Source organism: Mus musculus, chromosome 17 (assembly GCF_000001635.26).
Source record: "Mus musculus strain C57BL/6J chromosome 17, GRCm38.p6 C57BL/6J".
Lineage (NCBI taxonomy): Eukaryota > Metazoa > Chordata > Mammalia > Rodentia > Muridae > Mus > Mus musculus.
In genome coordinates, this window is record NC_000083.6 from 65,529,337 (window position 1) to 65,552,762 (window position 23,426).

The following is a 23,426-nucleotide window of genomic DNA, read 5'->3' on the forward strand; positions in this document are numbered from 1 at the left end:
GTTGCTAACAAGAAATCAGTTGTCAATCTGTATTAGTCAGGATTCTCTAGAGGAACAGAACATATAGAATGAATCTCTCTCTTGCTCTTGCACTCGCTCTCTCTCTCGCTCTCTCTCTCTCTCTGTGTGTGTGTGTGTGTGTGTGTGTGTGTGTGTGTGTGTGTGTGGTCTGTGGTCCAGCTAATCCAATACTGGCTAGGAATGGAAAGTCCAAGTAAGTATCCAGTAGTTGCCCTGTCTCTGCTGGTCTTCAGTATACACTGGAATCTGGAAGACGCAGGCATTTTGCCAGTGAAGAAGTGGACTTGCTAGCAAGGTGAGAGCCAGCAGGAGAAGAACAAAAGCTTCCTCCTTCCGTGTCCTTATGGAGGCTGCCAGCCGAAGGTGTGGCCAGGATTAGATCTACATCAAAGATCTGAAATAAAGGTGTGTCTTCACACTCCAGATTAAGCAGAAATTGCTCACAAGTTATGCCTTCTATTTGGGGTTTTAGTTCATTCCAGATGTAGACAATTTGACAACTAAGGACAGCCGTCGCACTGTTTGAATCCTTTTATGTTCAAGCACCACTCTCTCTTGCTCCTTTGCTGCTCATCATCTTTGTAGTTCCTTTCGGGAGCCTCAGTGTGAACCCCGCCACCTCCACACATCAGAACTCACTAGTACTTGGGGTGTTTTGATCTCTGGGTTTCAGGTTACTTGTTTTGTTTTTTAATTGTTTTGGTTTCCCCCTGCATCTTTCTCTTCTTCCCTAGTTAGACAAATGTAAGTATGCTGAAGGGGATCGCTTTTCCTCTCCTTCTGTGGTCTGCTTTGGATTTTAGACTTTAGACTCCTAATGTTTCATTTATTTCATATGTAGAGTAGGTGTGTGGATGCACGTGTGTGTGTGTGTGTGTGTATGTGTGTGTGTGTGTGTGTGTGCGTGCATTTCTGTCCTTATTGGTTTTCTACATTTTACTAAATGCTTGATTTCTTCCTTGATCTCTATAAATATGGTTCGCATTCACTTTCTGAAAATACGTAATGGGCTCCTTAAGAGATTGAGCCGTTCATTTGACAGCTCCCTTTTAAGAGAACTTGAGGGCTGGAGAGATGGCTCAGTGATTAAGAGCACTGACTGCTCTTCTGAAGGTCCTGAGTTCAAATCCCAGCAACCACATGGTGGCTCACAACCATCGGTAATGAGATCTGATGCCCTCTTCTGGTGTATCTGAAGACAGCTACAGTGTACTTAGATTATAATAATAAATAAGTCTTTAAAAAAAAAAAAGCTGCCATAACTTTTATTAAAAAAAGGAAGAAAAAGAAAACTCGACTCACTTTCTCCTCCTATCTATAATTTGCATTTTCCTGATTCCTTGCATGTTTTCCAAGCATTTATAAAACTGATCCTTTGAGGTGATACATTGTAACAGCAGTTATAGGCACATTCTCCACTCCTAGGGGTCATTTTTCTTCCTTACCTGGGCTTATTCACACTTGCATTGGCTAGATTGTTTTAGTAAAGTCTATTCCCTTCAGTGTGAAGCCTTTTGCACCCGTCTGCAGGAAACACCATCAAGGGCACGCACACAGTACTCCCGGGGTAACTAAGACTGGCCCTGGATTTGGCACACTCTCTTTGGCTTTCTTTCCTCTCTCTCTCTCTTTCTAAGACTGTATGCCTCGCTCTGTGTTAGATCCAACCCATTAGTCTCCAGTAATTATCAAACAATCACTTTAATACTTGAAAAATGTTCTACAGTGCCGGGCAGTGGTGGCGCACGCCTTTAATCCCAGCACTCGGGAGGCAGAGGCAGGCAGATTTCTGAGTTCGAGGCCAGCCTGGTCTACAGAGTGAGTTACAGGACAGCCAGTGCTACACAGAGAAACCCTGTCTCGGAAAAAAAAAAAAAAAAAAAAAAAGTTCTACAGAACAAAATTGCTCAGCAAAATGATGGGTGTTTCTATTGGTGGGATAAAACAGTAACTGAAAGCAACCCAAGGAGGGACAACACACGGTCCATCACTGAGGACAGCCAAGCCACAAACTCTTGTCGGGAGCTTGGAGCAGAAACCATAAAGAAACACTGCTCGCTCTGCTGGCTGCCAGGCTCCTGCTTAGCAAGCTTTATTATGTAGCTCAACACCGCCTGGCCTAGGGATGGTGCCACCCACAGTGTGATGGTTCCTCCTACATCAGTTAGTAATGAAACAATCCTCAACAATGTGACTGGGACAATCCATCCACTGAGACTCTGGTCTCACATCATTTCAGGCTGTGCCCAGTTGACAGTTGAAGCTGTCTAGGACAATGACCCAGTTTAACTTGGATACAAGTTGCTTTGAGGCCGGTTTTTGACATTTGTTCTGACCCAAGAAGGGTTTCCTACCGATCTCAGTGAACTAAATGATGGGAGCTGTTGTATTAAAGAAACTATTTAAGACTGACCAGTGTGGATCAAATGGTAGACATCTAAGATGTTTCCATTTCTGGGCTATTGTGAATTGAGCAACAATGAACAAAAATCACCAGGTGTATCTGAAGTAGGATACAGAGTCTTTTTGATGTATGTCCAAAGAGTGGTGTCTTAGTTACTGTTTCTATTGCTGCAACAGAACACCGTGACCAAAAAAGCAAGGGTAGGAAATGGTTATTTAGCCTACACTCCCATATTGCTGTTCATCATCAAAGGAAGTCAGAACAGGAAATCAAACAGGACAGGATCCTAGAAGCAGGAGCTAATGCTGAGGCCATAGAAGGGTTCTGCTTACTGTCTTGCCTCTCATGGCTTTGCTCAGCCAGCTTGCTTGCTTGCTTGCTTTTTCTTTTCTTTTCTTTTCTTTTCTTTTCTTCTCTCTTCTTTTCTTTTTTATTAGATATTTTCTTTTCAAATGTTATCCCCTTTCCTAGTTTCTCCTCCAAAAATCCCCTATCCCCTCCACCCTCCCCCTGCTCCCAAACCCACCCACTCCCATTCCTAGACCTAGCATTCCCCTATACTGGGGCATAGAGCATTTACAGGACCAAGGGCCTCTCCTCCCATTGATGACTGACTAGGCCATCCTCTGCTACATATGCAGCTGGAGCCACAAGTTACACCATGTGTTTTCTTTGATTGGTGGTATAGTTCCAAGGAGTTCTAAGAGTACTGGTTAGTTCATATTGATGTTCCTTCTATGAGGCTTCAGTCCCCTTCAACTCCCTGGGTATTTCTCTGGCTCCTTCATTGGGGACTTTGTACTCTGTCCAATGGATGTCTGTGAGCAACCACTTCTGTATTTGCCAGGCACTGGCAGAGCCTCAAAGGAGACAGCTATATCAGACTCCTGTCAGCAGGCTCTTGTTGGCATCTGCCTAGTGTCTGGGTTTGGTGGTTGTTTATGGGGTGGATCCCCAAGTGGGGCAGTCTCTGGATGGTCATTCCTTCAGGCTCTGCTCTGAACTTTGTCTCTGTAACTCCATCCATGGATATTTTGTTCCCAATTCTAAGAAGAAATGAAGTATCCACATTTTGGTCTTCCTTATTCTTGAGTTTCATGGGTTTTGCGAACTGTATCTTGGTTATTCTAAGTTTCTGGGCTAATAGCCCCTTATCAGTGAGTGCATATCATGTGAGTTCTTTTGTAATTGGGTTACCTCACTCAGGATGGTATCCTCCAGATGCATCCAATTGCCTAAGAATTTCATAAATTCATTGGTTTTAATAGCTGAGTAGTACTCCATTGTGTAAATGTACCACATTTTCTGTATCCATTCCTCTGTTGAGGGACATCTGGGTTCTTCCCAGCTTCTGGCTATTATAAATAAGGCTGCTATGAACACAGTGGAGCATGTGTCCTTATTACAAGTTGGAACATCTTCTGGGTATATGCCCAGGAGAGGTATTGCTGGATCTTCTGCTAGTACTATGTTCAATTTTCTGAGGAACTGCCAGACTGATTTCCAGAGTGGTTGTACCAGCTTGCAATCCCACCAATAATGGAGAAATGTTCCTCTTTCTCCACATCCTCTCCAGCATCTGCTGTCACCTGAATTTTTGATCTTAGCCATTCTGACTGGTGTGAGGTGGAATCTCAGGGTTGTTTTGACTTGCATTTCCCTGATGATTAAGGATGTTGAACATTTTTTCGGGTGCTTCTCAGCCATTCAGTATTCCTCAGTTGAGAATTCTTTGTTTAGCTCTGTACCCCATTTTTAGTAGAGTTATTTGGTTTTCTGGAGTCCAACTTTTTGAGCTCTTTGTATATATTGGATATTAGTCCCCTAACAGATTTAGGATCTGTTGGTGGCCTTTTTGTCTTATTGACAGTACCTTTTGCCTTACAGAAGCTTTGCAATTTTATGAGGTCCCATTTGTCAATTCTCGATCTTACAGCACAAGCCATTGCTGTTCTGTTCAGGATTTTTTCCCCTGTGCCCATATCTTCGAGGCTTTTCCCTACTTTCTCTTCTATAAGTTTCAGAGTCTCTGGTTTTATGTGAAGTTCCTTGATCCACTTAGACTTGAGCTTTGTACAAGGAGATAAGAATGGATTAATTCAGGCTGGGCATGATGGCGCACGCCTTTAATCCCAGCACTTGGGAGACAGAGTCAGGCATATTTCTGAGTTTGAGGCCAGCCTAGTCTACAGAGTGAGTTCCAGGACAGTCAGGGCTATACAGAGAAACCATGTCTCAAAAAACCATAAAAAGAAAGAAAGAAAGAAAGAAAGAAAGAAAGAAAGAAAGAAAGAAAGAAAGAAAGAAAGAAAGAAAAGAAAAGAAAGGAAGGAAGGAAGGAAGGAAGGAAGAAAGAAAGAAAGAAAGAAAAAAAGAAAGAAAGAAAGAAAGAGAAAAAAGAATGGATCAATTCATATTCTTCTACATGACAACCGCCAGTTGTGCCAGCATCATTTTTGAAAATGCTGTCTTTTTTCCCACTGGATGGTTTTAGCTCCCTTGTCAAAGATCAAGTGACCATAGGTGTGTGGGTTCATTTCTGGGTCTTCAATACCATTCTATTGATCTACCTGTCTGTCGTTGTACCAGTACCATGCAGCTTTTATCACGATTGCTCTGTAGTATAGCTTGAGGTCAGGGATGGTGATTCCACCAGAAGTTCTTTTATTGTTGAGAATAGTTTTTTCAGCCAGCTTTCTTATAGAACCCAAAACCACCAAGCCAGAGATGGTCCCACCCACAATGGGCTGGACCCTCCTCTATCTTGATCTTATGGAGGCAATTTCTCAATTCAAGTTTCTTCCTTAAGGATAACTAGTTCGGGTGTCAAGTTGACATAAAACTAGCCAGCCAGCACACGTGGTATAGCTGGGTCATATGGTAGATCTATTCTTAACTTTTAAAGGAACCACCACACTGATATATATGGAGGCATCAGTTTTCACTGCCATCAACAGTGACTAAATGTCCCCTCTCCCAACCTCCATACCAGTATTTGTCATCATTAGATTGTTTTTATTATTATTATTATCATTATTATTTAGTATCATGCTAATACCATTTGATAACATTAGTTCCTTTAATGACAATGCCCCGTATCTTCACATAGCTGCTTTTCTCCCCAGGGAATGTTCCCAAGACATTACTGTAACAACTGAGGTGCAGGTGGCCTCCAGCCTTCCTGACTTACATTTCACTGTAAACATCCAGGATGAACTGGTGCGATGGGTGTCAGGGCTCAGTGGTCTTTGCTGGATGGGTGCTGAGTCTCCTCTCTGTGGGGAGCCATGTCAGTGGGCACTGGGTGTGCCCTGGAAGAAACTCCAGGAAAACGGATTGTCATTTTCTTAGCCAGGCCGACATCCAGAGAAGCTCACTCAAGTTCAGCTTAGGGGAATGTACTGGCTGGTTTTGCGTGTCAACTTGACACAAGCTGAAGTTACCACAGAGAAAGGAGCTTCCATTGAGGAAATGCCTCCGTGAGATCCAGCTGACAGGCATTTTCTCAATTAGTGATCAAAGGGGGAGGGCCCAGCCCACTGTGGGTGATGCCATCCCTGGGTTGGTAGTCTTGGTTCTATAAGAGAGCAGGCTGAGGAAGCCAGGGGAAACAAGCCAGTAAGGAACATCCCTCCATGGCCTCTGCATCAGCTCCTGCTTCCTGACCTGCTTGAGTTCCAGTCCTGACTTCCTTTGTTGATGAACAGCAGTGTGGAAGTGTAAGCTGAATAAACCCTTTCCTCCCCAACTTGCTTCTTGGTCATGATGTTTGTGCAGGAATAGAAACCCTGACTAAGACAGGGGAAGATAAAGAATGGGGCAGGCTTGTGTAATCTTTCTATGAAAGTTCAGTTTTATATTTGCATTAGTGCCTGCCCTTAAGATTAGTGTGCCTTGCTTTGAAACATTCACTGGTTTTCCAAGCTAACATTGTGCCCAGCTTTCTTTCAGTTACATTTATTTCTTCCAGATCGCAGCAGGCAGGCGAGTCAGTTCCTGGAATACAACCCCAGCTCAGTGCTGTGTGCTGGGTTAGACCTTCCACTAACAGCCCCACACTCTATGTGAATGTGTGCGCAACTACTGACACCTCATCATTTATAAACGTTTTCCAGATGAGTTCCAGGTATGACTAGATGCAGGAGCAGATCAGATTTTAAATGGGCCAAATCTAGATAAAAGAGTAAAACAGAATAAGAAAATAAGGTAGAGGTGAGGTGGATATGTTTGTGCTATAAAATCATATTTATTCATTTGCCAGGGGTATGCTACAAGTCTGTCTTAAAAATAATGCTCAGAGCCACAATTTACTGTGTTTAGAACTTAAAATCTAATGGGTTGTAGGAGAAGTAGTCACTCCTGGTAAAGTTACAAGACATTTTCCCCCAAGCCACCATAAAGAAGACAGACACTAATGGAATGAATACCCTCCTCAAGGTAAGAATAATAAAGAGTTTCATGGGGTGGTCTCCTGTGCTCAATATAAATATATGGTGTGCCAGCCAGCAATAACCAATCTGATGTCCCAGCTTGTGTTCCTGGGGAGTTTAGCTGCTGCAGAACAATGCCTTTGTAAAAATAGCTCTAGCTTCCAAGGCTAGCACCACCTGCTGGGCATTATCTGCAACTGCATGGAGATGCCTGTCTGTCACAAAATCCACCATTGTACAGAATGGTTGGTTCTGTGTCCAGAGCTGATAGGTATATTCCCAGACTCTGAGAGTGCTTCGTGAAGAGAAATGACATTCTCAAGAAGACAACAGCACGTGCTACCCAGATCGCCTACCTTGGGGAATTCTGAATTAAATTTCAAACCACGCTACAGAGTAGGTTTTTATTTTGTGAGTTTCTGTAGCGTGTGTATTTGCATGCTTGAATGTGTGCAAGTTGGGGGCGTGTTGTGATATGTCTGTGTATTTGTGTGTGTGTGTGTGTGTGTATCAGTGTGTCTCTGTGTGTTGGTGTATGTGTGTGTATGTGTCAGTGTATGCCTCTGTTAATGTCAGGAACAAAAGGAGAATAGAGTTTGCTGTTCGAATAATGTGGGTTTGTTTTAACTTGTGTGATGTACTGAAGTTCCAAATAAGAAATACTGAAACACAAGAAAATAAAGATCACTTTATTTATTAGAATTTCTCCAGGACGTCTTAGGAAAAGCAACTGGAAAGGCAACTACCACTCCTATACCAGGGGGTAGGTGAGGAAGATGTTCCAAAGGACTGTGGTAAGGTGGGGTGGGACTGAGAACGGGAATAAGGGAAGCAATGTAGCAGAAACGCAAGACCGTGTGAAATAAAACCTTTGTCTGAACACCCATAAATCCTTTAGAAAAAAATACTTAAACCCACAGAAAGACTATATTATTTTCATTATACGATTAATATATTTTAATTTTATTATAATTATATAATCATAAATATAATATTATAATATAATTGTTATAAATGTTATATAATAATTATAAATATATCATAATAAATGTTATACTATACTAATTATAAATATATTATAATTATAAAATATAAAATTAATATATTTTAATTTAATATTATAATTGTGTTAACATTATTATTGTTACTTATTTAATCTGTGTAACAAATTATTCCAAAATGTGGAGGGCTGAAACAAGGATGGTCATGTGGGACTGACATGGCTGCTCTGGGCTAGGAGTTTTTTAGCAGCTTGAGGAGGCAGAACCGAGCTGGGTTTCCCATGACATTGGAGTCAAAGTATAGCCGCAGCTTCCACTGGATGTTGGTGGTGGGTTTCAGACCACACAGATTTGAGTAGGTCTGCTACCAAAGTGGTTCACTGGGAAGGTAGCGCTGGGTGGTGTTGGCAGGCTCCATTCCTGGGGGCTCTCCTCCGTGGCACTTGGGCATCTTCACCTTGCAGAGGCTGGCTGCCCACACTGCACAGAAACCACGGAGCTCTTTACAGCTTTGGGTTGGGTTTTGGATTTTTGTTGTTGTTGTTTGGGGTGTGTGTGTGTGTGTGTGTGTGTGTGTGTGTGTGTGTAAGTCAAATTAATTAATTCTGCTTGTACATTGTTGGTATCATTTTGACGATAATTTTAATGACATTTTGTTTAGGATTTCTCCATTTATGTTCAAGAGATTTTGGCCAATACTTTTGTTTCTAATCCATGTTTTAGCCTCAAATAAACCACTGCCTCTTTCTGCACAGCTCTTGCCCTGGGTAAATCTCTCCCCTACTGTGCCTGCACCACTGCCCTCTGGAATCTCCCTCTGCCTTTGTTTTGTTAGGGTCCTCAGTGTACTGTACACTGAGGAAAAGCCCTTGGCTCTGTGCTCTTGGCAAGACTTGTGAATTTCCTTTTGTAACTAAAAGCGCTACCTATGTCTTTTTGTAAATTATTTCTTTTACTCTTTGAGGTTATAGTGTAATTACATCATTTCCCCTTTCCAAACCTTCCCAGATTCCCCTCCTCGCTCACTTCAAGATTCATCGCTTCCTTTTTCATTAAATGTTCCATACATGTGTGTACACATACATACGTTACATACATGTATACATATACACATATATTTCTAAATCTGAATAGGTAATTTTGGAAAAGCCTGCCTTTCTGGCGGATCCATGGAGCCTTCTTTCTTTCTATTTCTTCTTCCTTGCTGGGTGACAGAAGAGTGGCCGAGAAGTTATCTTCCTGCCAAGAAGCGGCCATGAAGATGAAAAGTGCATAGGAAATTGATCAACGGAAGTGTTCAGCACTGGGAAGCTACAGCTAAGCTCTCACACACCGACCTTCGTGTTGTTACTGAAAGGACAAATCCCTATTGGGGTTAAAGGCAGAGGGTGTGTTTCATCAAATACAACCTTAACCTGTCCCTGATTCCTGAAAATCAAATGCAATGTATTTCTTCAGGGAATCTTCTAGGATTAATGATCATAAGTCCTACATGGCACTTCATAGCTTGTGAAATGCATCCACAGATATCAAATTTACAAATTCTTATCAACCGTGTGGCCAAAGTACATTTTTCTCCACCCTCTTCTCTCTCTGGAGTTGGCACAATCTAATCTTATGCCGTCAAGTGTATAACAGACTAATGACACCCCCATCCCAGGCCTCTACCTCCAGTCTGACTTCTCTTGAAATCTAAATTTATTTTTTCAGAGTGTTTTTGGACTCCCAACTTGTAGACAGATACTTAGAAAACCATACATGTTGCTTTCCCCCTCTCAGACCTCAAACGCTGCTCTTAATCTGGGATTTCTATTTAAAAATCACAAATGAGCAATCTGAGCTATTCACAGATCCCTGTCCCCTGGTCTACCCAAGGCCATCACCTCTCCACTCAAACCTATTCTACACAAAAACCATCTCCCATCACCAAATGGCCACGGTTTGCATTTAGGGGGCTGCTGTTAAAAGCATCTGGTCTTCTACAAGACAGGCATTATAAAGGGGGAAATTAATGATTACTTCTAGTTATTCAAATAGTTATTATAGAGCCTTTGCAAGATGCTAGATACCATGTTAGAATCATAGTTTCAACAAAGTACCTGCTAGGTTACTGCAGGAAACCAATAGTCCTAAACAGTTAGCAAATTGTTTATGTTACTGCTGAAATGGAATACAAAGTAGTGGGGGTAGAATAATTCATTAACTTGCTGAAGTTGTTTTGAAAAGATTTGAGGGAGTGGGGACTTAAACTGAATCAACCAGAAATATTTGAAGAAATGAACCCAGAGGAAGAAGAGGAAGAGGAAGAGAAGGAGGAGGAGGAGGAGGAGGAGGAGGAGGAGGAGGAAACAACAGTGTGGTTAATTTAAAACAGTAATTCCCAAAAGTGCAGTGTGGAACAAATTTGTGTAGACTGACATGCTGTAAGATTTAGGGGGTTATTAGTATATGTGCATATATAATGAATCTTGAATGACAGATAATGTGATATGTATGTAATTTTCTCCAAATTTATTGACAAGAGCAACTTTTTAGAACACTACTTCCTGGAATTATATGAATGATACATTTTGGGGAATGTTCAATAGTTATCAGCAAAATGGAAATCTAGCACTTACCTTGAAGCCTTACATGAGAAATCAAAACATTTCTGAGACATAGCACGTATTGAAATAGCTCCAACAAAATGCCTGGTTGCTTGGCAGTTTGTGTGTTTTTCTTTCTAGAAAGTTATTATTAATCTCTGGACAGCTTTTTAAAGCTTCAATTAAAACAAGCTTCAGAATATGTGACTTCAAAGGCGACTTCTGAGAACTAGGTCATATAAAAATTAAACCAAGCCTTTGGACATGTAGCTTGCATCAGGGAACACCAGGTTTAAACTACAACTCTAAAGAATCTGACCAGAGACAACAGAGAAGACGGCATCGATCAGATGAACTTTAATTATAGACTTCTACCCAACTCTTCCCTACCTCCAGGAATGCTTCCTGAGTGATAACTTTGCCATTATTTTCTAGGTTATTTGTGAGTTTTTGTTTTGTTTTCATCTATTCTTTGCCCTTTCCGTGTACTAATCTTTATGTTGGAATTTTCTCTTTGAAAATCCAAAAGTGTACGTGTACGAGGAGAATGGGGAGATGGTAAGAAGACGGAAGACGGGGTGGGGGAAGAACTGAGTTGCTGGGGACCATGAACACTGATCAGCAAAGCCCTAGAACAGTTATCAGAGCTCCCCCACCTTCTATACTCTCCCCAAAACACTGCCTCTATCAAAGGAGCTAGCGGAAGTTGCAGGGCACAGACTCTAATTTGGAGCCTGATACTGTAAAACTGGTAAATAGGTCTGGAGTTTCCCAATGACTAGAAGTCTCTTCAACTTCGAGACGGGGCTTTTGGGACTCTGAGGGGGTGAAGTTCAACCTACATTTGGGTCTTTTGTGGTCTGGGTTACTAAAGGATAGGACCGTAATCCTAGTTCCCCAAGTCACCGACAATAGGGGCTACAATTACTCACCCCAGCGCTCCCGCCAGGCTCTCCAGCTGGTTGCTAAGGATGCTGTGTAAGTCGCTCTTGGAGCCCGCTGGCTGACCTTTAACTGTCTCAAGGGTTTAGCCAATCACAAGCTGTCATTCCACCAGCCCTACCCCACCCGCACCTCGCGTGTACTCAGATTATAAGCAATAAATCCAAACAAGCAAGCAAACGAATAAACAAACAAAAAACAAAAACAAAAACAAAAAACAAAAAACCTTCGTTGGCTTAAGACGACCGAAAAGCTCACAGCTGTGACTCCGCGTGACTTCCTTGTGTACTGTGTGTAGCTGCCAGCAGCCGCAAAAACGCCTTGGCAGCAGTCAGCACGTCCTCCATGCCTAACGCCCTGTTAGACCGTATATCTTTGGAAGAAGTTGCTATTGGCAAATTTCTTTCTGTAGAAAATCTGGAGACTGTCACAGCAACCAAATACGAGTCACCAAATACCCAGGGTGTTTTGACACATACTAACCACAAGGGGGCGAGTTTAAATTCAATGCCTTAAAAACATCCTGTAAGATTACCTGTGCCGACTAACAAAGGAAAGATTGGGTTTTTACAAATGTTCACACCTGGAAGTACTGACGGAAAACATTTTTAGTTACATGGGGAAACCAGTGTACGTACATCTTCCTATGACATAAATTTCCTAAAAATAATTGGGTGCTTCAAAAAAGAGACTCATAGTGGAAACTATAACGTTAGCATGAACTAAGGTTATCAAATAGGTCTTTTGTATTCTCTCTCTCTCTCTCCCCCCCCCTCCTTTTGGAGAGGGTGAAGCATAGTTTTTTTTAACTAAAAAACATTATTTCATACAATATATTCTGATTCATGTATTTCCATCCCCAAATTCCTCCCAGATCCCCCCATCTCCGTACCTACCCACCCAACTGTATGTTCCTTTCTCTCTCTTTAAATAAGAACTTCAAGTCTCTGAAGAAAGAAATTAAAGATCTCAGAAGATGGAAAGATCTCCCGTGCTCATGGATTGGCAGGATCAACATTGTAAAAATGGCTATCTTGCCAAAAGCAATCTACAGATTCAATGCAATCCCCATCAAAATTCCAACTCAATTCTTCAACGAATTAGAAATTCATCTGGAAATTCATCTGCAAATTCATCTGGAATAACAAAAAACCTAGGATAGCAAAAACTCTTCTCAAGGATAAAAGAACCTCTGGTGGAATCACCATGCCTGACCTCAAGCTATACTACAGAGCAATCGTGATAAAAACTGCATGGTACTGGTACAGCGACAGACAGGTAGATCAATAGAATGGTAAAATATAAAAAAAAAAAAAATTTAAAGTTAAAAAAAACTAGAAGAACGGAAGAGGGGGAGGAGGAGGAGGAGGAGGAGGAGGAGGAAGAAGAAGAAGAAGAAGAAGAAGAAGAAGAAGAAGAAGAAGAAGAAGAAGAAGAAGAAGAAGAAAAGAGAAAAGAAAGCACACAAGCAAAACAGCACTTGGGAGGCAGAGGCAGGTGAATTTCTGAGTTCGAGGCCAGCCTGGTCTACAGAGTTAGTTCCAGGACAGCCAGAGCTACACAGAGAAACCCTGTCTTGAAAAAAAAAAGAAAGAAAGGAAGGAAGGAAGGAAGGAAGGAAGGAAGGGAGAGAGAGAGAGAGAGAGAGAGAGAGAGAGAGAGAGAGAGAGAGAGAGAAAGAAAGAAAGATGGAAAGAAAGAAACCAAAATAAACAAGAAAAAAAAAAAAAAAACACTAAACACAAAATGCCCAACCAAAGCAAGATGAGATCAGAGGGCTACCAAAACCCTGCTGAGCTTGTGCCGGCTCATGTCTGCCTTGAAGTGGAGTTAATACACCCAGACAGGCTCCGCTGGAGAGAAATGCTTTCTCCTGGACATGAGGCATCAATTGTAGATAACTTCTTGGTTAAGGATCTTCACCTCCCCTTCTCAGAAGAGTGGGACCTCCCCTGGCTTAAACCTGTACATTCTGGCTTGAAACCACTGCTGTTACCTCTGTGAATTCATATGTGCATCAGTTCTGCTGTGTTTGGAAGAGTTTCCTTGGAGTCACCCATCACATCTGGCTCTTACAAATGTCCACCTATTCTTCTGAGTACTTCCCTGGGCCTCAAAGGGGAGTGCTTTGATGAAGACTGAGTGCTCCAACTCAGCACACCGTCCAGAAGTGAGTCTCTGTGTTTGTTCTCATCTACTAAAGAGAAGGAATATCTACTAAAGAGAAGGCTGGAGAGATGGCTCAGCAGGTAAGAGCACTGACTGCTCTTCCAGAGGTCCTGAGTTCAATTCCCAGCAACCATATGGTGGGTCACAACCATCTGTTATGGGATCAGATGCCCTCTTCTGGTGTATCTGAAAACAGCTACAGTGTACTTGTATGCTTAAGATAAATAAATAAATCTTAAAAAAAAATGAAAGAAAGAAATATCTTTATTGATGACTGATTGAGGAACTGATCTATTGGTATAGCAGATCGCCAATAGGAATAATTTTATTGATATGTTCCTTTAGAAGAAGAAGAATAGGGCTGGTGAGATGGCTCAGCGGTTAAGAGCACTGACTGATCTTCTGAAGGTCCTGAGTTCAATTCCCAGCAACCACATGGTGGTTGATGCCTTTTTCTGGAGTGTCTGAAGACAGCTACAGTGTACTTACATATAATAATAAATAAATCTTTAAAAAAAGGAGAAGGAGAAAGGAGAAGGAGAAAGGAGAAAGGAGAAAGGAGAAAGGAGAAAGGAGAAAGGAGAAAGGAGAAAAAGGAGAAAGGAGAAAGGAGAAAGGAGAAAGGAGAAAGGAGAAGGAGAAGAAGAAGAAGAAGAATAGTATTATGTGCTCCCACACACACACACACAAGACCTTTGACCTATCTAATCTCCAATCCTTAACCTGATCAGGTACAGACTTCATCTCATAAAGAGGGCCTTAAATCCAATCAAAGGATGGATTACTGTCTTAGTTTTGGTTTTATTGCTGTGAACAGACACCATGACCAAGGCAAGTCTTTTAAGGATAACATTTCATTGGGGCTGGCTTACAGGTTCAGAGATTCAGTCCATTATTATCAAGGCAGGAACATAGCAGTATCCAGGCAGGCATGGTGCAAGAGGAGCTGAGAGTTCTACATCTTCATCTGAAGACTGCTAGTAAATACTGGCTTCCAGGCACCTAGGATAAGGGTTTGAAAGCCCACACTCACAGTGACACACCTAGTCCAACAAGGCCACACCTATTCCAACAGGGCCACACCCTCTAATAAATAGTGTCACTCCTTGGGCCAAGCATATACAAATTATCACATTCCACTCCCTGGCCCCCATAGGCTTGTTCAAACATATGGGTCTATGAGGGCCATACCTAAACACAGCATAATGCAAAAAATACATCTAGTCTAACTTCCAAAGTCCACATAATCTATAACAGTCTCAACAAGGTTAAAAGTCCAAAGTTCAAGGTTTCTTATGAGATTCATCCAATCACTTAACTCTAATCTCCAAAGCAAGACAGGGAACCAGCAGACTCCAAACCGTGAATCTCCATATCTGATATCAAAGCAGTCTTCAGGTCTCCAACTCCCTTTTCATCTTAGTTGACTGCAGTAAGCTTTTTTTCTCCTGGGCTTGTTCCACTCCCTGTTAGCAGCTTTCCTCAGCAGATAGCCCATGGCTCTGAAATCTTTAAAATCTTGGGGTCTCCAAGGCAACTTTAACTTCACAGCTTCTTGTTCCAATGCCTGGCATCTACACATGATATTCCAGGCTCTTCCAAAGGGCTGGCAACTCCTCTCCAGCTCTGCCCTCTGTAGCACTCTAAGCTCAGGTTGATCCACTCCACTGCTGCTGCTGTTCTTGGTGATCATCCCACTGGCATCTCCAATATGCTGGGGTCTTCTGCAACAACTAGGCTTCACCAATAGCCTCTCATAGGCTTTCTTCATGGTGCCAAGACTCTACTCCTTTGCATGACCCCTTCAATCCTGGGCCATCAACTGCAACTGAGGCTGCACCTTCACCAATGACCTTCCACGACCTCTCACAGTGCCGAGCCTCAGTTGCTCTTCATGACCCCTTCATGCCTCCAAAACCAGTACCACCTGGGTGACTCTTACACACTATCAGGTACAGCTGCAGCTGTCTTTACACATTTTTCACTCAGTAGTGAGTTGTTCAGTTTCTGTGAAAATATATACTTTCTGTTGCTTCTGTTGTTGTTATCGTCTGGCTTTAATCCACCGTGGTTAAATAGGACACAGGGTTTTATTTCAACTTTCTTACAACTGTTGAGACTTTCTTTGTGTCCAGTGTGTGGTCAATTTGCAAAAAGTTCCATGACCTGCTGAGAAGAAAGTACATTCTTTTCTATTTGAGTGAAATGTTCTGTAGATACCTGCTAAGTCCATTTGATTTATGTCATTACTTAACTTTAGAATTTCTCTGTTTTATCTGGCTGACCTTTCTATTGGCAAGGGTGGTGGAGTACTGAAGTAACTCACTATCACCATGTGAGGGTCCATATGCTATTTTAGCTTTATGAACTTAGACGTTCTTGTATTTAGGGCAAAAAAAAAAAGTTTAGAATTACAATATCCTCTTGGTGGGCTTTTTTCTTTGACGATTATGTAGAGTCATTTCTTGTGTCTTCTCATTAATTTTGGTTTGAGGTATATTTTGTCAGATATTAAAATGGCTGCACCTACTTGTTTTTGAGGTCCATTTGCTTGAAATACTTTTTCCATTCTTTTACCCTGAGATTATATCCATCCTCAATGGTAAAGTGTGTTTCTTGGATAGAGCCCAAAAATGGATTTTATTTTGTAATCAAATCTCTTAGTCTATTATTTTGCTGGGAATTTAGACCACTAGTATTGAAAGTTACCCATGAGCATCATTTCTTGATCCCTGTTATTTTGTTGGTATGGTGTGGGCTTTCCCCCTTTTGATTTGCTGCTCTGGGATTATTTATTCCTGTGTGGTTAACCTCTTCACTGAATTTTCCTTCTAGTGACTTTTAGATCTAAATTGGTTAGTTGAAATTGCTTAAATTTGTCATTATTGAGGAATGTCTTTATTTCTCCCTCTAATGTGATAGTTTAGCTGGGTGTCATGTTACCTGGCATCTGTAGTCTCTCAGAGTTTGTACAACGCTCATCCAGACCCTTGTGGCTTTTAGAGTCTCCATTGGGAAGTTGGATATTATTCTAATGAGTCTACATTTATGGGATACTAGGTCCTTTTCCCTTACAGCTTTTAATATATTTTTCTTGTTCTGTACATTTAGTGTTTTGATCATCGTGTGCTATGGGGAATTTCTTTTATAGTCCTATTTGGTGTTCTGTATGTTTCTTATACCTTAATAGGCACCTCCTCTGTCTTAGGGTTTAACTGCTGTGAACAGACACCATGACCAAGGCAATTCTTATAAGGACAACATTTAATTGGGGCTGGCTTACAGGTTCAGAGGTTCAGTCCATCATCATTAAGGTGGGGAGCATGGCAGCATCCAGGCAGGCCTGGTGCAGGAGGAGCTGAGAGTTCTACATCTTCATCTGAAGGCTGCTAGCAAAATACTGATTTCCAGGCAGCTAGGACTAGGGCATTAAAGCTCACACCCACAGTGTCACACCTACTCCAACAAGGCCACACCTCCTAATAGTGCCACTCCCTGGCCCAAGCATCTACAAACCACCACATCCTCTTTCAGGTTGTAGAAACTTACTTTTACAGTTTTGTTAAAAATACTTTCTGTATCTTTGACTTGGGTTCTTCTGCATTCTCTTTCCTCATTCGTTGTAGATTTGGCTTTTCACCGTGCTCCAGATTTCCTGGATGTTTTGTGCCTGGATGTGTTTAGATTTAGCGCTTTTTTGGACTGAGGTACTCATTTCTCGTACCTTGTCTTCAGAACCTAATCTTCTTTCTTCTGTGTTTTGTAACCTGTTCATAAGGCTGGCCTCTGTGACTTTTGTTTAGCATCCTATCGTTTTTTTGGTTTTTTTGTTTTTTTTTTTTTTTATTTCCAGGAATTTTTTTTCAGTTTCTGTTTTCTTTATTGATTTTATTTCTAATTTCATGACTTAAACTGGTTTTTTTTAATTATTATTTTAGTCAACTGCTTGTGTTTTCATGGTCATTATTAAGCAATCTGTCCACATCCCATTAAAGGCTTATGTGTTCATAATTGCTGTTCTGAAGCCCGTGCCTTTTGGTTCCGCTGTATTTCGTTTGTCAAGACCTACTGCAATAGGTTCCTGGGTTCCAGTGTAGGCACAGTGTCTTGCCATTCATGTTGATACTTTTGCCCTGGGATGTAGGCATCTGAAGTTGTACTATCTGCAATACCCATTCTTGCCCTTGTTCAGTGGGTGTCCCTTTCTTGGTTGTTGTTGCCATCTTTGGGTCCTAGGCAGCTGTGGTAACTGTGGATTCTTGTTAAAGAGCATTCTGTGGGTCAGCAGGTGAAGAAAGGTGTGGAGATGGAGGAAAGGCTGAGGGGACTCAAGGGAGAGAACTAAGGGTACCAGGTATCAGAAGATAGAGGTGATGTGACAGGAGGGGTTCCTTCAAGCAGGCTGCTACAGGACTCAGTAGCTTAAAGACAGCATAATGAAGGACAGAAAGGACAGTGAGAATTGAAGTAAAGAATATTTATCAGCGGGGCTGGTGAGATGGCTCAGAGGTTAAGAGCACCAACTGCTCTTCCAAAGGTCCTGAGTTCAAATCCCAGCAACCACATGGTGGCTCACAACCATCCGTAACAAAATCTGATGCCGTCTTCTGGGGTGTCTGAAGACAGCTACAGTGTACTTACATATAATAAATAAATATTTATAATAAATAAAGAATATTTATCAGCACACAGATTGTGCATAGTCACATACATGAGTGCACACCTATGCTCAATAAACCATAGTTAAAGGCCTATATTAATGAGGCCAGAGGAATTAAAAGGGAAAATGTTTTCACCCTTGTCCTTCAAAGTCAAGTAGGTCCCAGGGAACTATGCAACATATTTTTCTCTTTTTTTAATCAATTTATTTTTTATTAGATATTTTCTTTATATACATTTCAAATGCTATCCCAAAAGTTCACTATACCCTCCCTCCGCCCTGATTCCCTACCCACCCACTCCTGCTTCTTGGCCCTGGCATTCTATGGAACATTTCTTAAAATGTTCAAAAACCATAGGGTGGGAGAGACTCTGGTAGCTGGAAATATGCTCAGAGAGAGCTCCCCTGGGTGGTCCCAGCTTGGCCAAGGTACATGCCACTCTCAGAATCCATGCCACTCTCGGAATCCCTAGCAGAAGGTCACTGGAGTCCAGATAGGAGAGGACCATACCAAGAGAGAACTAGCATGGAAATTCCAACTCCACCATCAAGGACATCTTCCCGCAGGGCTGCTCAGCCCCGGGGCCGTGATGTCCTCCCCAGACTCCCAGCAAGAGGGCCGCTAAACTTTCTCAGAACATGCATGATCTTGGCTAAGAGAAGATTGGCAAACAGACTTCGGAATTTCTCAGGCAGAACAGGAACTGAAAACAGCTTTCTTAAAGAAGGATCATTAGAGAGATGGAAAGAAGGAGGGTGGGGGCGGGGGGCACAAAGAAGAGAGGGGGTGGAAAGTGTGGAAGAGACCATTGAGAGCCTGGATGCGCGGAGGAGTAAAGAGCAGAGGTACCTGAACCACCTGCCCCCTCAGTTAGCCTCCTCAATCCCTGACCCAGCATGAGATCCCAGAGAAATGGCCGGTCCACCCACAGAGGAGAGCAGGTCTGGGAGAGCTTTTGGGATCACACCAGCCAACCCCCTGCTGCTCATTAGAGGTACCAGTCCTTCCCCTCTGGCTCCCTTACTCCCTGCCTTTTCGTGTAAACAGCCGTCTAATACCAATTGTGCACCGGGCCCTTCGACGGGCAGCCTCACGAAACATCTCTTTCCTCTTCTGGTTCAGCAAAAACTCTCTGCCTGACTAAAGCTGTGTCGTCCCGTGGGGTCAAGGACATGCTCAGAGAGGAATACGGGTTCGGCAGGTAAGGCTTGTTCACTGCTGTCCAGCCAAGAGGAACTGAGGTGTTTTCCTGCTATGAGAAATAGAGGCCTTTTCAAGGCTAAAACGACAGAAGTCGTGCCAAAGCTGCTTGGTAACCAGCTCTGTGCCCCGGGCAGAGATAGCAAAGTGCCTGTCCTTGCCTCGACAGCTTGCCAGCAGGCTATAGCAACAAGCTTTCAGCCAAAACAACTAATCTATCACACCCAAAGAACTCCAGTAAGGACCTGAAATAGAATCCCAGCACTCAAAGGCTGAATATAAACAGCACGGGAGTTCGTTCGGTCACAAACTCACATGGTAAAATTGGCACCACAGTGAACAGATAAATAAAATATAAAACTGAGATAATCCAGGCTCGGAAAGACAAATAGAACACGCTCTGTATCCTATGCCTGGCGGGTATGTTTGTATGTGTTACGTAGCAGTGAGCGTAGTTTCTAGGATATGAAACAATATGAGAAGGGACAATGTGGGGAGCTCTAAGGCACGGAGGCAGGGGCACTAGAACGCATGTGGGGGGAGGGGGAGGGCAAGGAAGAAGGGTCAAAAGGAAGTGGGCTTGAAAATGTCACAAGGGGCTTGGAGAGTTGGCTCAGCAGCTCATGCAGAGGACCCAGGTTCAGATCCAATGCCCGACCCTGACCTCTGAGAGCACACGGTACACATACATACACTCAGGCACACACCTACACATAAATAAAATATTTTTTTAAATTCTAAATTAAGGCAGAGCCTCACCGTGTATTACTAAGTGTCCTGGAACTCACTATGTAGGGCAGTTGACCTCAGATTCACAAAGACATAACTGCCTCTGCCCCTCAAGTTCTGTGATCAAAGGCGTGTACCACCATGTACAGAGGTTTTGTTTTTTTTTTAAGAAAGAAAATGGTGTAAGGAAACCCCCTACTCTTTATACAAAATGATTTCAAACAAAGGAATGTTAGTAAGAATATTTTATAAGGAATTGCTTATTTTTATGTATATGTGTACTCCGTAGCTGTCTTCAGACACACCAGAAGAGGGCATCAGATCACATTACAGTTGGTTGTGAGCCACCATGTGGCTGCTGGGAATTGAACTCAGGACCTCTGGAAGAGCAGTCAGTGTTCCCAACCTCTGAGTCATCTCTCCAGCCCCTAGTAAGAATATTTAAAAAAAAGAAAAGAAAAGAAAAGAAAACTACTTCAGGAATTTAAAAAAAATATTTGTTGGCTTTCAGGTAGATGCGTGTGTGCACATATGCATATGAACACACTGTGTGCATAGATGTATGCATCTATATATCTTTATGTACCTATTAATTTTTATGTGTGTATACATAGGCATACAAACACACTGAGTGCACAGACATGTGTGTCTACATCTTCTTACATCCTTTTTTTCATTTTTCTATTTTCTTTTTTTTTTAAATTAGGTATTTTCCTCGTTTACATTTTCAATGCTATCCCAAAGGTCCCCCATACCCACCCCCCCCAACATTTTTCTATTTTCATTTCTCTGTTTTTCTGTTGGTTTTTGTTTAACCTTGGTTTCGGTGCCTGGACTGGAGCCTTGAATGCGCCACATACACTATTGACCACTTGTTCTGAAGTATTAAACCTTCTAGCCCTTTCTTCCACATTGTGTCTTTTTTCCGATCCCTTCATTTCTTTTTATAATTTTTAAATTTTACCTTATCATTTTATGTGTATGAGTGTTTTTGCTTGCATCTGTGTCTGCACAGCTTGTGTGAGCCTGGTGGCCTTGGTGGTCAGAAAGTAGCATCCGATCCTGAGGGACTAGAGTGACAGATGCTGGTGAGTCAGATCTCGGTCCTCTGGAAGAGCAGCCAGTGCTCTTTAATCTACTGAAGCATCTCTTTATCAGTTTCCATTTTTCCATACTTCCCCGGTTTTTTTCCTTATTCCTTAAAAAGCTAATTTCATTAATAAAGAACACCTCAATTCCAAATTGCCATTTCCACTGTTTTGTTATTAATGGTGGTGGAAGAATCATGTTTGTTACTGCTTTTACATAGTTTCTAAGACTTGTATCTGTTAGTCTGCACATGAACGTAGGTTGTGTCTGTATGTGTGTCTGTGTGTGTGTGTGTGTGTGTGTGCTTGTGTTTGTGTGCTTTCGTGTGTATAGTTTTCATGTGTGTGCTTTTGTATGTATGTGTTGTGTGTGCTTGTGTGTGTTTGTGTGTGTGCTCTTGTGTGTGTACTTGTGTATGTACTTGTGTGTGCTCTTATTGTGTGTACTTGTGTGTGTACTTCTGTGTGCTTGTGTGTGCTCTTGTGTGTGTACTTGTGTGTATACCTGTGTGTGTGCTCTTGTGTGTGTACTTGTGTATATACTTGTGTGTGCTTGTGTGTGTGTTTGTGTGTGTGCTCTTGTGTGTGTATACTTGTGTGTGTACTTGTGTATATACTCGTGTGTGCTTGTGTGTGTGCTCTTGTGTGTACTTGTGTGTGTGTGCTTGTGTGTGTGTGTGTGTGTGCTGTTTTGTATCTTCCTCAATTACTCATTGAGTGCACGATCCTCATCTCCTCCAGCACTCCACACAATCTGAGGCAGAATCCTAAAAGGCCAGGCTTTTCTTGTTGGTGGGACAGAGAGAATACTTTTCTTCCATGGCCCCCAACTATGGCCACAAAGTGGAGAGCCTGCCCCAGGGCCAAAGCTACCAGGAACTCCCTACCAGGCCAACAACGCTGCTCTTCTTCCACCACAGCTCTTCCATTGGTGGTGATGATGGTGGTGGTGAGGGGTGTGTGTGTGTGTGTGTGTGTGTGTGTGTGTGTGTGTGTGCACATGCCTGAGGAGGCTGGAGACTTCAGATCCCCCTAGAACTTGAATTACAGGCTGTTGTGAGCCTCCTGACATGGATGTGAGGAACCAAACTAGGGTTCTTAACCAGAGCAGCACATGTTCTTAACTTCTGAGCCTTTTCTCCAGCCCCACGAGCCTCCCACTTGTTGCTTTGTTTTTTGAGACAGGGTCTCTCTACATCGCCCTGGTTGCCCTAGAACCTGCTATATAGGCTGGCTTCAAACTCCCATAGACCCACCTGCTTCTACCTCCCCAGGGCTGGAGGTAAAGGTGTGTGCCACCACACCGAGCCTTCGGCCTTTTTTTTTTTTTTTATTATTTTTTTTAATGGTTCCTACAAGAACAGGCTTAGGGAGTGTGTGTGGAATGAAAGAGAGGATTGTGTTAGGAATCTGCTGATTGGCCCGGAGTCCAAGATGTTCTAGTATCTTGTAAAGTGTTTGGATAAGAAGTACTTTGTTGCCAGGGAGAAGACTCAATCAGTGCTGCTTTTGGTGGCAAATGTCCTTGGAGTGCCCCACACAAAGCCTTCACCCAGATCTTCAGCCACAGCCCTGATCCCCGTCATCTTTGAGATCATTGTCAGAGCACGGATCAATGTACCGAAGTATACTTTGCAGTTACAGCTTGAATGTAATTAGGAGGCAGAAATTACTTGTTTTCTCCTTGTTTTCTGTGTGTACAAGAGTGTTCGTGTGTGAGCGGGTGCATCTGTGTACCCATACACGCTGAGGACAGAGGTCAACCTCAGGTGCCTCTATTCAGGTGTCCTCTACGCTGTTTTATGAGCCGAGAACATATCACTGGGCTGGGGCTTGAAATTTAGTTTAGGCAAGCCAACTTCCATGTTCCAAGGATCTGCCTGTCTCCATTCCCCCAGGGTTTGATTGCAAGGGTGTGCCATCTTGCTGCGGAGCATGAACATAGTCCAAGAGTGCACTCTTGTGAGGAGAATTCTAAGTGCTTGTGAAAAACCAAAACAAAACGCCAAGAAAGAGTCTTGTGACCTAGTTTTCTTCCGAACACAGAATTGATCTTAGCATGCGTTTCCCTGCCCCTCCCAGGTACAGCGGATAGGAGTGAGTGTACTTCCGATTATTTCTTACAACTGGCTACTGTCATTTGTTTATGTGCCTCATTAGAAAAACATGTTTTTGCCAGATGCAGCTGGTCCTTGT

General features: G+C 42.5%; 1 protein-coding gene across 6 annotated transcripts in view; it reads right to left on the reverse strand.

Moving 5' to 3' along the window:
- Positions 1-11,746, reverse strand: part of Tmem232 (transmembrane protein 232) — a 285,084-nt gene extending 273,338 nt beyond the window's left edge. For 2 of the 6 annotated variants that reach the window (NM_001289486.1, NM_001008973.2), the window contains exon 1: positions 11,374-11,446. The gene's annotated coding sequence lies outside the window, so the exon portion shown is untranslated. Of the gene's footprint in view, positions 1-9,010; positions 9,096-11,373 lie in introns of all 6 variants that reach the window. The other 4 variants (NM_001289485.1, XR_003952145.1, XM_006524493.3 and 1 more) reach the window with 4 other exon arrangements.
- Between the last annotated feature and the right edge of the window lie 11,680 nt (positions 11,747-23,426).